The sequence below is a fragment of the Heterodontus francisci genome, chromosome 17, assembly GCF_036365525.1.
Source record: "Heterodontus francisci isolate sHetFra1 chromosome 17, sHetFra1.hap1, whole genome shotgun sequence".
In the NCBI taxonomy this organism is placed as follows: Eukaryota; Metazoa; Chordata; class Chondrichthyes; order Heterodontiformes; family Heterodontidae; genus Heterodontus; species Heterodontus francisci.
The window spans coordinates 33,656,242-33,670,482 of NC_090387.1; positions in this window are offsets into that span (position 1 = coordinate 33,656,242).

Genomic DNA, 14,241 nt, shown 5'->3' on the forward strand with positions numbered 1-14,241 from the left:
AGGAGATATTAGCGCAGATGGCTAAAAGGAGTAAGTTTTAGGGTGCATCTTAAAGGAGGAGAAGAGAGGCTGTAGTTCCGGAGCTTAGGGCCTTTGCATCTGAAGGCATGGTTTCCAATGGTAGGGGAATTAAAATTGAAGATGCGCAACAGGCCAGAATTGGAGGAGCACAGATATCTCGGAGGATTGTCGGGCTGGAGGAGGTTACATAGATAGAGAGGATTGTAGGGCCAGAGGAGGTTACAGAGATAGGGAGGGGCAATACCATGGAGGGATTTGAAAACAAGGATGATAATTTTAAAATCAAAACATTGCTCAACCAGAAGCCAATGTAGGTCTTTGAGCACAGGGGTTAATGGGTGAGCAGGACTTGGTGCAAGTTAAGATACAGGCAAGAGTTTGGATGAACTTAAGTTTATGGAGGGTGCAAGATGGCAGGCCAGCCAGGAGTGTGTAAGAATAGTCAAGCCTAGAGGTAACAAAGGAATGTATGGCAGTTTCAGCAGCAGATGAACTGAGGCAGAGCTGGGCACTGTTACAGAAGTGGAAGTAGCAGTCTTAGTGATGGCATGGATATATCAGAAGCTCGTCTTAGTCAAATAGGAAAGCAAGATTGAGAACAGTCTGGTTCAGCCTTGGACAGTTGCCAGTGGGAGGATGGAGTTAGTGGCTAGGGTACAGAGTTTGTGGTGGGGATTGAAGACAATGGCTTTGGTTTTCTCAATATTTAGTTGGAGGAAATTTCTGCTCATCCAGTAGTGGATGTCAGACAAGGGGATGCATTATAAGGGTCCACCGCTGAAGTCAGCGGCACACGTACAAAGTTTGGCCCGCCTGCACGGGCACCGCATCGCGGAGCAGCCGCAATTACAAACGTGGCAGCTCATTAGCATAGCTGCGGTGCCTGCCCCCCACAGTGACATGGAGGGGGCGGGTGAGCCGCCGCAGGCAATGGCGCCCAGCATCAATGGGCAGGCGCACGTGGCATTTTTAACGAGCTTAGAGCCCTCAATGCACATTTAAAATTTAAAAGGGACAACTAAGTCTAAGTTTCCTAAAACTAAATAAAATAAACGTACAATAGACTCTCCCACCCCCAATGGCAAATCACAACATTCCTGCCCTTATCCCTCCTGGAATACAGATATTTAAAATTTGACCTTCTCCGCCTCCCGAAACACCTCTTCCCAACACTCCCTGACCAATCTGCAGCGTTTTAACCCGACTCCCCCACTTCTGCACAGAGAAAAAAAGCCTCCTCCTCTCCTCCCCACAGGTGTTGCGCCACATTTCCCCAAACGGTGATTCAAAGGTACGGCATTGTCAGCCGCCCAAATGAAGATAGGTGTGGCAATTAAGGAGGTGACGGGACCCTCATTAAATCAGGTATGTAAATTAGTTTGCATATTTAAGTGGGGGTCCTGTCGCCATCAGGGTCAGTGGTAGACCTCCGCCACACCTATTTGCATTGCCCCCCGTCAACGTTCCCACTGTCGGAGGGGATTTAAAATCCAGCCCAAACAGTCTGACAATTTTGAGACATGTAGCGGTTAAGAGAGGTGGTGGTAAGGTAAAGTTGGGTGTCATCCATCTGTGCGTGAAACCTGTTTTTGAGCGATGTTGCCAATGACAGCATTTAGATGAGAAATAGGAGTGGGCCAAAGATGGATCCTTGGCGGACTTTTTTTTATTCCATTCATGAGATGTGGCATCACTGTCCAGGCCAGCTTTTATTGCCCATCCCTAATTGCCCTTGAGAAGGTGGTGGTGAGCTGCCTTCTTGAACCGCTGCAGTCCATTTGACGTAGGTACACCCACAATACTGTTAGGAAGGGAGTTCCAGGATTTTGACCCAGCGACAGCGAAGGAACGGTGATATATTTCCAAGTCAGAATGGTGTGTGACTGGAGGGGAACTTGCAGGTGGTGGTGTTCCCACACATCTGCTGCCCTTGTCCTTCTAGTTGGTAGAGGTCGTGGGTTTGGAAAGTGCTGTCTAAGGAGCCTTGGTGCATTGCTGCAGTGCATCTTGTACATGGTACACACTGCTGCCACTGTGCGTTGCTGGTGGATGGAGTGAATGTTTGTGGATGGTGTGCCAATCAAGCGGGCTGCTTTGGATGGTGTCGAGCTTCGTGAGTGTTGTTGGAGCTGCACCCATCCAGGCAAGTGGAGAGTACTCCATCACACTCCTGACTTGTGCCTTGTAGATGGTGGACAGGCTTTGGGGAGTCAGGAAGTGAGTTACTCGCCACAGGATTCCTAACCTCTGACCTGCTCTTATAGCCACAGTATTTATACGGCTACTCCAGTTCAGTTTCTGGTCAATGGTAGCCCCTAGGATGTTGATACTGGGGGATTCAGCGATGGTAATGCCATTGAATGTCAAGGTGAGATGGTTAGATTCCCTTTTGTTGGAGATGGTCATTGCCTGGCACTTGTGTGGTGCGAATGTTACTTGTCATTTATCATCCCAAGCCTGGATATTGTCCAGGTCTAGCTGCATTTCTACACGGACTGCTTCAGTATCGGAGGAGTCATGAATGGTGCTGAACATTGTGCAATCATCAGCGAACATCCTCACTTCTGACCTTATGATTGAAGGAAGGTCATTGATGAAGCAGCTGAAGATGGTTGGGTCTAGGACACTACCCTGAGGAGCTCCTGCAGTGATGTCCTGGAGTTCAGAAGATTGACCTCCAACAACCACAACCATCTTCCTTTGTGTTAGGTATGACTCCAACCAGTGGAGAGATTTCCCCCTGATTCCCATTGACTTCAGTTTTGCTAGGGCTCCTTGATGCTATACTCAGTCAAATGCTGCCTTGGTGTCGAGGGCAGTTACTCTCACCTCACCTCTTGAGTTCAGCTCTTTTGTCCATGTTTGAACCAAGGCTGTAATGAGGTTAGGGAGTGACCTGGCTGAACCCAAACTGAGCATTGCTGAGCAGGTTATTGCTAAGCAAGTGTCACTTGATGCCACTGTTTATGACACTTTCTATAACTTTACTGATGATTGAGAGTAGACTGATGGGGCAGTAATTGTCCCGGTCGGACTTGTCCTGCTTTTTGTGTACAGGACATAGCTGGGCAATTTTCCACATTGCAGGGTAGATGCCAGTGTTGTAGCTGTACTGGAACAGCTTGGCTAGGTGCGCAGCAAGTTCTGTAGCACAGGTCTTCAGTAGTATTGCTGGAATATTGTCATTCAACTTTGAATTTGGAAGCAGGAAGAGAAGACTTTGCTGTTCTATTCAGAAGCTTTGGATAAACAATTAATTACAGGAAAAAATCCTGACATTGAATTTACCTTTTAGAGCTAAATATATTAAGAAATAGTCATATATTTAATAAAGCATAGATTCCAAGTTCTAAGCAAAAGATGTGGCTCTAAAGTCTTTTAACATTGCATCCCTTTTGTTGAATGTGGATGTGAGTGCAAGTCTCCACCATTGCACTCGTATCTTGTAAATCAGAGACCATTCAGGATTAGACAGGAGTGGTGTCATTTTAAGTGTATTTTGTGTAGTTCAAAGATGAGGAAAACTATTTGAATAATTCAAAAGAGAATGTACTTTCATTATCATTTTTTTTATCTGGGGGTCTGGTTTCTTTCAAATTATTGGTCAGTATCTTTATTCAAATTGCAATGATGCCATAGAAAGCTTAACTAAGTAAAAATGTTTCACTCTGCCATCTTCCAATAATGGATTCTCCTAATCTTAAAGCTGGAGTTCCTTACAATTTATTTTAATCATGCTATCTTGTTAAAGTAATTATTTTTAGAAGAAATGCCAAATGTAGAGATTCACGGTTTTCTAAAATAAAGTGATTATGTTATTCAGTAAGTGAGGATCCCTGTGAAGTCTACACAAATTTGCAAGAATTCCATGAAAATTAATAATTGAAAAAAAACTACAAAATGAACTAAGTACAGGCTTATTTACAACTTCCATTGGGCCAGATATTATTCATTGGAATACCCTGAAAGCTTTTTATATCTCTTAGAATATTTGTCATTTTAGCATGTGGTAACAGAGAAGAGCCTAATTGAAGCTTAACTTCTGTGATGGGTGAGAGAATGAGAACAATGCTGTTAGCCATTCTACAAGGGTTAGATTCAAACCCAAGACTCGGAGGTGAAAGAACAGTGATGTAATGTACAAAGTGCATTTTGGGAGGATACGGAGCTAATATTGCATTATCCAGTTGGATCATTCCTCACAATTACCAAGTAATTATGAATAATTACTGCTGGAGTAATACTGCAGTATTGTAGCAGATTTTATTTATCAATGGAAGTGGCACAATATGATCTTGATCACAAAATCATAGCTGCATCTACAAAGAAAGAACTTGCATTTATATAGCCCTTGCATGTCCTCAGGGCATCCCTAGCCACTTCATTATTTCGTAGGCCATTATTTCGTAGGCAAATGTAGCAGCCAATTTGCACACATTAAGTTCCCATGAACAGCAAGGAGATGAATGACCAGTTAATCTGTTTGAGTTATTAGTTGAAAATATTGACCAGGACTGGGGAATTTACTGCCCTTCCAAAAAAAAGGCACCATGGATCTTATATATCCACCTGACCAAGCAGTAGTGATCTGATTGGAGAGGGACCAGCCTTACTAAATTATACCAAGCCAGCCTGCCTCACTGCCAGCGAGTAGTGCAGCCGAGCCATGTATGAGCATACCCCGATTTGGCTGCCTTCCTAAAATCAGGACCCATACGTCAAAACATTGCATTCTAGCTGTCAATTTCTTAGGATTTGACAAACCTTTGTTTGATGTCACTAGAATTTTCTGTCATAGAATTCTGTTGCACTAGAATTGTCCATTAGGAGGTATGCTTGCACAAGAATGAGCTGTCAGTAGCTTTCCCCTCATGATGTTGCTTCCTCCCACAGATTCATACTCCAGCAAACAAGCAAACTAGCTGAGATGTGAAACCGATTGTCAACAGCTGCAGGGGAATGCTCCTGGATCAGACCTTGTAACTCTCTGGTTTGGCTACAGTCTGTCATGCAACATAATCAACAACTTGCATTTATATACCACCTTTAACATAGTAATATATCCCAAGGTGCTTCACAGAAGCATGATCAAACAAAATCTGACACGGAGCCACATGAGATATTAGGGCAAATGAGTAAAAGCTTGGTCAAATAGGTAGGTTTTAAGAAGTATTTTAATGGAGAAGAGAGAGGCAGGGAGGTTCAGCGAGGGAATTCCAGAGCTTAGGGCCTTGGCAGTTGAAGGTATGGTTGCCATTGGTGGAGCAATGAAAATCTGGGATGCTCAACAGTCCTGAATTGGAGGAACACATATCTCAGAGAGTTGCTGGGCTGGAGTAGTATTTTTTTTATTCATTCAGGGGATGTGAGCGTCACTGGCAAGGCCAGTATTTGTTGCCGATCCCTAATTGCCCTTGAGAAGGTGGTGGTGAGCTGCCTTCTTGAATCACTGCAGTCCGTGTGGTATAGGTATATCCACAGTGCTGTTAGGAAGGGACTTCCAGGATTTTGACCCAGCAACAGTGAAGAAACGGTGATATAGTTCCAAGTTAGGATGATGTATGACTTGGAGGGGAACTTGCAGGTGGTGGTGTTCCCATGCGTCTGCTGCCCTTGTCCTTCTAGGTGGTATAGGCTGCATGTTTGGAAGGTGCTGTAAGGAGGCTTGGTGAGTTTCTGCAGTGCATCTTAGAACCATAGAAAAGTTACATCACGGCAAGAGGCCATTCAACCCATCGTGCCTGCGCTAGCTGAAAAACTAGCCCCCCATTCCAATCCCACCTTCCAGCATCCAGTCCACAGCCTTGCAGGTTACAGCACTTCAGGTGCAGGTCCAGGTACCTTTTAAATGAGTTGAAGGTTTCTGCTACCACCACCAATCTGGGCAGAGAATTCCAGACACCCATCACCCTCTGGGTGAAAAAGTTTTTTCTCATGTCCCCTCTAATTCTTCTACCAATCACCTTAAATCTTGTAGATGGTACACACTGCTACCACTGTGCACTAGGGAGTGAATGTTGAAGGTGGTGGATTGGGTGCTGATTAAGCAGGCTGCTTTGTCCTGGATAGTTTCGAGCTTCTTGAGTGTTGTTGGAGCTGCACTCATCCAGGCAAGTGGAGACTATTCCATCACATTCTTGACTTGTGCCTTGTGGATGATGAACAGGTTTTGGGGAATCAGGAGGTGAATTACTCGCTATAGAATTCCCAGCCTCTGACCTGCTCTTGTAGCCACAGTATTTACATGGCTGGTCCAGTTAGTTTCTCAACAATCGTAACCCCCAGGATGTTGATAGTGGGGGATTCAGCGATGGTAGTGCCGTTGAACACCAAGGGAAGATGGCAAGATTTTCTCTTGTTGCATGTGGTCATTGCCTGATAATTGTGTGGCACAAATTTTACTTGCCACTTAATAGCCCAATCCTGAATGTTGTCCAGGTCTTGCTCATGCAGGCACGAACTGCTTCAGTATCTGAGGAGTTATGAATGGTACTGAACACTGTGTAATCATCAGTGAACATCCCCAGTTCTGACCCTGTGTTGGAGGGCAGTTCATTGATGAAGCAGCTGAAGATGGTTGGGCCTAGGACACTACCCTGAGGAGCTCCTGCAGCGATGTCCTGGGCTGAGATGATTGGCCTCCAACAACCACAACCATCTTCCTTTGTGCTGGATATGACTCAACCAGTGGAAAGTTTTCCCTCTGATTCCTATTGACTTTAATTTTGCTAGGGCTGTTTGATGCCACACTAGGTCAAATGTGCAGTCACTCTCACCTCACGTCTTAAATTCAGTTCTTTTGTTCATGTTTGGACCAAAGCTGTAAGGAGGCCTGGAGTGGAGTGGCCTTGGCAGAACTCAAACTGAGCATCAGAGAGCAGGTTATTTCTGAGTAGGTATCGCTTGATAGCACTGTCATGATACCTTCCATCACTTTGCTGATGATCGAGCATAGACAGGTGGGGCAGTAATTGGCCAGATTGGATTAGTTCTGCTTTTTGTGCACGACATAGCTGGGCAATTTATTACTTTGTCAGGTAGATGCCAGTGCTGTAGCTGTACTGGAACAGCTTGGCTAGGGACACGGCTAGCTCTGGAGGACAAGACTTCTGTACTACAGCTGGGAGGTTGTCACGGCCCATAGCCTTTGCTGTATCCAGTGCCTTCAACCATTTCTTGATATCATGTGGAGTGAATCGAATTGGCTGAAGTCTGGCGTCTATGATGGTGAGGACGTCAGGAGGAGGCTGAGAAGGATCATCCACTCAGCACTTCTGGCTGAAGATGATTGCAAATGCTTCAAGTTTGTCTTTTGCACTGACGTGCTGGGCGACCCCATTATTGAGAATGGGGATGTTTGTGGAGCCTACTCCAATTAGTTGCTTAATTGTTTACCACCATTTACCACTGGATGTGGCAGGACTGCAGAGTTTTGATTTTAACTGTTGGTTGTGGGATCGCTTAGCTCTGTCTATAGCATGCTGCTTCTACTGTTTAGCATGCATGTAGTCCTGTGTTGTAGCTTCACCAGGTTGGCACCTCATTTTTAGGTATGTCTGGTGCTGCTCCTGACATGCTCTCCTGCAGTCCTAATTGAATCAGTGTTGATCCCCTGACTTGCTAGTAATGGTAGAGTGAGCTATATGCCAGATTTTGAGGTTACTGATTGTGGTTGAATACAATTCTACCGCTGCTGATGGCCCACAGCTCCTCATGGTTACCCAGTTTTGAGCTGTGAGATCTGTTCTAAATTTATTGCAACTAGCACATGGTAGAGCTACTCAACACAATGAAGGCTATTCTCGGTGTGAAGATGGGGCTTTGTCTCCACCAGGCCTATACGGTGGTCACTCCTACCAATACGGTCATGGACAGATGCATCTGGAACAGGTAGATTGGTGAAGATGAAGTCAAGTAGCTTTTCCCTCTTTTGGTTCTCTCACTACCTGCGCCAGCACGAAACTGGCAGATATGTCCTTCAGGGCTCAGTCAGTCGTGGTGCTACCAAGCCACTGTTGGCGATGAACAGTGAAATCCCTCACTGAGAGTACATTTTGTGCCCTTGCTACCCTATGTGCTTCTTCTAAGTGATGTTCAACATGGAGGAGCACTGATTAGTCAGCTGAGGGAGGGTGGTAGGTGGCAATCCTGGCCCATGTTTGGCCTGGTGCCATGAGACCTCATGGGGTCCAGACTAAACATTGAGAACTCTCAGGGTAACTCCCTCCCAACTGTATACCACTATGATGCCACCTCAGGTATGGTGATGGAGGAGTTTGGGACATTGGCTGTAAGGTATGATTCGGTGAGTATGACTTTTTCTATTCCTAAAGGACATATCTGCTAGACTGGGTATGCGGCAGGTGGTGAGGGAACCAACAAGAGGGGAAAACATACTTGACCTTGTCCTCACCAATCTGCCTGCCGCAGATGCATCTGTCCATGACAGTATTGGTAGGAATGACCACCGCACAGTCGTTGTGGAGACGAAGTCCTACCTTCACATTGAGGACACCCTCCTTTGTGTTGTGTGGCACTACCACCGTGCTAAATGGGATAGGTTGCGAACAGATCTGGCAATGCAAAACTGGGCATCCATGAGGTGCTGTGGGCCATCAGTAGCAGCAGAATTGTACTCAACCACAATCTGTAATCTCATGGCCTGGCATATCCCCCACTCTACCATTACCATCAAGCCAGGAGACCAACCCTGGTTCAATGAAGAGTGCAGGAGGGAAGGCCAGGAGCAGCACCAGACATACCTCAAAATGAGGTGTCAACCTGGTGAAGCTACAACAGAGGACTATCTGCGTGCCAAACTGCGTACACAGCATGTGATAGACAGTGCTAAGCGATCCCATAACCAATGGATCAGATCTCAGCTCTGCAGTCATGCCAGATCCAGCCGTGAATGGTGGTGGACAATTAAACAACTAACTGGAGGAGGTGGCTCCACAAATACCCCCATCCTCAATGATGGGGGAGCCCAGCACAGCAGCTGAAGACAAGGCTGAAGCACTCGCAACAATCTTCAGCCAGAAGTGCCAAGTTGATGATCCATCTTGGCCTCCTCCTGAAGTCCATCACAGATGCCAGACTTCAGCCAATTCGATTCACTCCTCGTGATATCAAGAAACGACTGAAGGCACTGGATACTGCAAAGGCTATGGGCCCTGACAATATTCCGGCAATAATACTGAAGACCTGTGCTCCAGAACTAGCCGCACGCCTAGCCAAGCTGTTCCAGTATAGCTACAATACTGGCATCTACCCTGAAATGTGGAAAATTGCACAGGTATGTCCTGTACACATAAAGCAGGACAAGTCCAACCCGGCCAATTACCACCCCATCAGTCAACTATCAATCATCAGTAAAGTGATGGAAGGTGTCATCAACAGTGCCATCAAGCAGCACTTGCTTAGCAATAACCTACTCAGTGACGCTCAGTTTGGGTTCTGCCAGGGCCACTCAGCTCTTGACCTCATTACAACCTTGATTCAAACATGGACAAAAGAGCTGAACTCAAGAGGTGAGGTGATAGTGACTGCCCTTGACATCAAGGCAGCATTTGACCGAGTATGGCATCAAGGAGCCCTAGCAAAACTGAGGTCAATGGGAATCAGGGGGAAAACCCTCCGCTGGCTGGAGTCATACCTAGCGCAAAGGAAGATGGTTGTGGTTGTTGGAGGTCAATCATCTGAGCTGCAGGACATCACTGCAGGAGCTCCTCAGGGTAGTGTCCTAGGCCAACTATCTTCAGTTGCTTCATCAATGACCTTCCTTCAATCCTAAGGTCAGAAGTGGGGATGTTTGCTGATGATTGCACAATGTTCAGCACCATTCGTGACTCCTCCGATACTGAAGCAGTCCGTGTAGAAATGCAGCAAGACTTGGACAATATCCAGGCTTGGGCTAATATTTGCGCTACACAAGTGCCAGGCAATGACCATCTCCAACAAAAGGGAATCTAACCATCTCACATTCAATGGCATTACCATCGCTGAATCCCCCACTATCAACATCCTAGGAGTTACCATTGACTAGAAACTGAACTGGAGTAGCCATATAAATACTGTGGCTGCAAGAGCAGGTCAGAGGCTAGGAATCCTGCGGCGAGTAACTCGCCTCCTGCCTCCCCAAAGCCTGTCCACCATCTACAAGGCACAAGTCAGGAGTGTGATGGAATACTCTCCACTTGCCTGGATGCGTGCAGCTCCAACGACACTCAAGAAGCTTGACACTATCCAGGACAAAGCAGCCCACTTGATTGGCACCCCATCTACAAACATTCACTCCCTCCACCACTGACGCACAGTGGCAGCAGTGTGTATCATCTACAAGATGCAATGCAGCAACGCACCAAGGCTCCTTAGACAGTACCTTCCAAACCTGTGACCTCTACCAACTAGAAGGACAACAAGGGCAGCAAATGCATGGGAACACCACCACCTGCAAGTTCCCCTCCAAGTCACACACCATCCTGACTTGGAACTATATCGCCGTTCCTTCACTGTCGCTGGGTCAAAATCCTGGAATTCCCTTCCTAACGGCACTTTGGGTGTACTTACCCCACATGGACTGCAGCAGTTCAAGAAGACATCTCACCGCCACCTTCTCAAGGGCAATTAGGGATGGGCAATAAATGCTGGCCTGGCCAGCCTTGCCCACATCCCATGAATGGATTTTTAAAAAAATTCTTTCATGGGATGTGGGTGTCGCTGGCAATGCCAGCATTTGTTGCCCATCCTTATTTGCCCTTGACAACAGAGTGGCTAGCTTGGGGCACATTGCCATGGGTCTGGAGTCACATGTAAGCCAGACCATGTAAAGATGGCAGATTACTTTCCCTAAAGTACATTAGTGAACCAGATGGGTGTTTTTTTTTGACAATCACTGATAGTTTCATGGCACTGTTACTGAAACTAACTTCCAATTCCAGATTTTTAAAATTAAAATTATTAGTTATTTGATTTTAATTTCCACCAGTTGCCCTGGTGCGATTTGAACACATTTCCCCAGGGTATTGGCCTGGGCCTCTGGGTTGTTAGTTCAGTGACATTGCCACGACAGCACTGTCTCCCGTATGTCAGCCTGTTGCTTGACTAGTCTGTGGGATAGCTCTCCTAATTTTGGCACAAGTCTCCATATGTTAGTGAGGAGGACTTTGCACGGTCATAGAGTCATAGAGTTACACAGCACAGAAACAGGCCCTTTGGCCCATCGTGTCTGCACCGGCCATCAAGCCTATCTATTCTAATCCCATTTTCCAGCATTTGACCCGTAGCCTTGTATGCTATGGCGTTTCAAGTGCTTATCTAAATACTTCTTAAATGTTGTGAGGGTTCCTGCCTCTACCACCCCTTCAGGCAGTGTGTTCCAGATTCCAACCACCCTTTGGGTGAAAAAACATTTCCTCAAATCTCCTCTAAACCTCCTGCCCCTTACCTTAAATCTATGCCCCCTGGTTATTGACACCTCCGCTAAGGGAAAAAGTTTCTTACTATCTAACCTATTAATGCCCCTCATAATTTTGTATACCTCAATCAGGTCCCCCCTCAGCCTTCTCTGCTCTAAGGAAAATAACCCTAGCCTATCCAGTCTCTCTTCATAGCTGAAATGCTCCAGCCCAGGCAACATCCTGGTGAATCTCCTCTGCACCCTCTCCAGTGCAATCACATTCTTCCTATAGTGTGGCAACCAGAACTGTACACAGTACTCCAGCTGTGGCCTAACTTGCATTTTATACAGTTCCATCATAACCTCCCTGCTCTTATATTCTATGCCTCGACTAATAAAGGCAAATATCCCATATGCCTTCCTAACCACCTTATCTACCTGTGCTGCTGCCTTCATTGATCTATGGACAAGTACACCAAGGTCCCTCTGACCCTCTGTACTTCCTAGGCTCCTACTATCCACTGTTTATTCCGTTGCCTTGTTACCTCACAAAATGCATCATCTCACACTTCTCAGGATTAAATTTAATTTGCCAGTGCTCTGCCCATCTACATCATCCTGTAATCTAAGGCTTTCCTCCTCACTATTTAGAACAGCACCAATTTTTGTGTCATCTGCGAACTTACTGATCATACCTCCTATATTCACGTCTAAATCATTAATGTACACTACAAACAGCAAGGGTCCCAGCACCGTTCCTTGCGGTACCCCACTGGTCACAGGCTTCCAATCGCAAAAACAATCCTTGACCATTACCCTCTGCCTCCTGTCACTGAGCCAATTTTGTCAAATTGCCCTGGATCCCTTCTTGATCAATCTCCCATGCGGGACCTTATCAAAAGCCTTACATGTAGACTACATCAACTGCTTTACCCTCATCTTCACACCTAGTCACCTCGAAAAATTCAATCAAATTTGTTAGACATGATCTCCCCCTAACAAAGCCATGCTGACTATCCTTGATTAATCCCTCCCTCTCCAAGTGGAGATTAATCCTGTCCCTCAGAATCGAGTGGACAGGGTGTGACTTTGTCATTTCCAGGTGGTCTGACCAGTTTTGTTCTTATTCAACTGTTACAGAGATAGGGAGGGCCAAAGGTGTGGAGGGATTAAAGGTTGTATTTGATAGCTTAGTTCTATGGTGATTTTTTTCCATAAGGCTTTGGAGTTTAATAAGATCATAAATGAGCTCATTAACCATTTTCAACTTTTTTATTTTATAAAGCTGTGGCCAACTTTGGGAAACATTCCAAGGGAAATGCTTAAGTTTCCATTTTACTCCATGGAAAACAGTAAATATCTGCATGAGTTGCTTGGAGGAGGGGGATGGAGAGTTGTTCACATGATATAACCCAATAACAAACAGTTCCTATATAATATATATCACTCCACAAATTGTGAGATAGGTGCAAACTCTATCTTCATCACATTATAAAATATTTCTACATTATATCTTTTCCAATGAATTTTAAGTAGGCCAATATATTAGTATTTGTCAGGATTAATTTTGTCCTTTGTCTTGAGAGCTTTGGGCCAGAGTAAATATACAAATCTGCCAGACAGCATCACATATTAATAGCACAAACATTTTCTCTGGTTTGTGAGATATTTAATGGCATACAAAAAGTAATAGATTTCCTGGATGATGGGGATAGAGCAGGGGAATGGAACTGATTGGATAGCTCTAAAGAGAGCCAGTATGGACTCGCTGAGCCGAATGGCTTCCTTCTGTGCAGCTATCACTCTATGACAAGACAAACTGTTTTTCATTTTCTATCCACCCAGGTGATAGAAATAATTAATTTTAATTATACAGCCATGAGAAAGGAGTTTAGGTTTTTTTGAAGGGCATTTGACTGCACTGAGCAGCCTGCTTTTAATCTGAAGAAACAGAAGCTACCTGCACCTGATTTATCTACAGGCCTTCACCATGTCTGTAGTTCGACTAGCTTCATGGTGGAGCACTGGGACAGAACTCCAAGGAGCTAAGCTTCCATGTTGCATTCATCCAATTCTCCAGCCACTTTCAGAATTTCGATACGCTTCTGTTATTATGGCTCTGGAAAATCATTTAAAGTAGTGGTGAGTTAAGAATTATATGTTGCTCTTCACTTGAGTTATTTTGCTTCTATATAAATTTGCACCATGCAAATAAATTTGACGTGGTTTATAAATGGTCAATCATTATTGTGTTTTTCTGTCTGGCAATGCAAATTTTGAAAAGGGTAATTGTTAATCCTTTACCATATTAACAGATTCACTTTGTGTGAGGTGTATAACTTCGTTTAGTTGGACACAAGTGCCTGCCTGTGGAAATGGCCTTGTTGGCTGTGAGCACAAAAAGGATATTGGGAGAAGTCCAAATTGTAATGAGGCTCAGGATTTTCCACTTCAACACTTCTAATACACTCTGGGAGCATGTAAGAGGAAATTCTGCACAAACAGCCTGTGATTTTCCACCAATATTGGGTTGCATCAGGAATAAAGAAGTGGAAAATTCAGATGAAGGTGTCCGACACAATGTTATACCATGTTATGCTGCAACTGTAAAACAATTATTTTGAAAGGGATCTTAATACTTTATTTCACTATAGTTATGTTTGGCTTAACTATTTTCATTCAAAGTAATACAGTTGCCTAGATGTCTGTAAGATGACATAACGCTGCAAAGAAAAATGATTAATAGAAAATCTAAAATATATTTCCCAGTAGCATTGCAAATATATTTGTTACCAGTAATTGAACTGCATTTTTGATAGGAA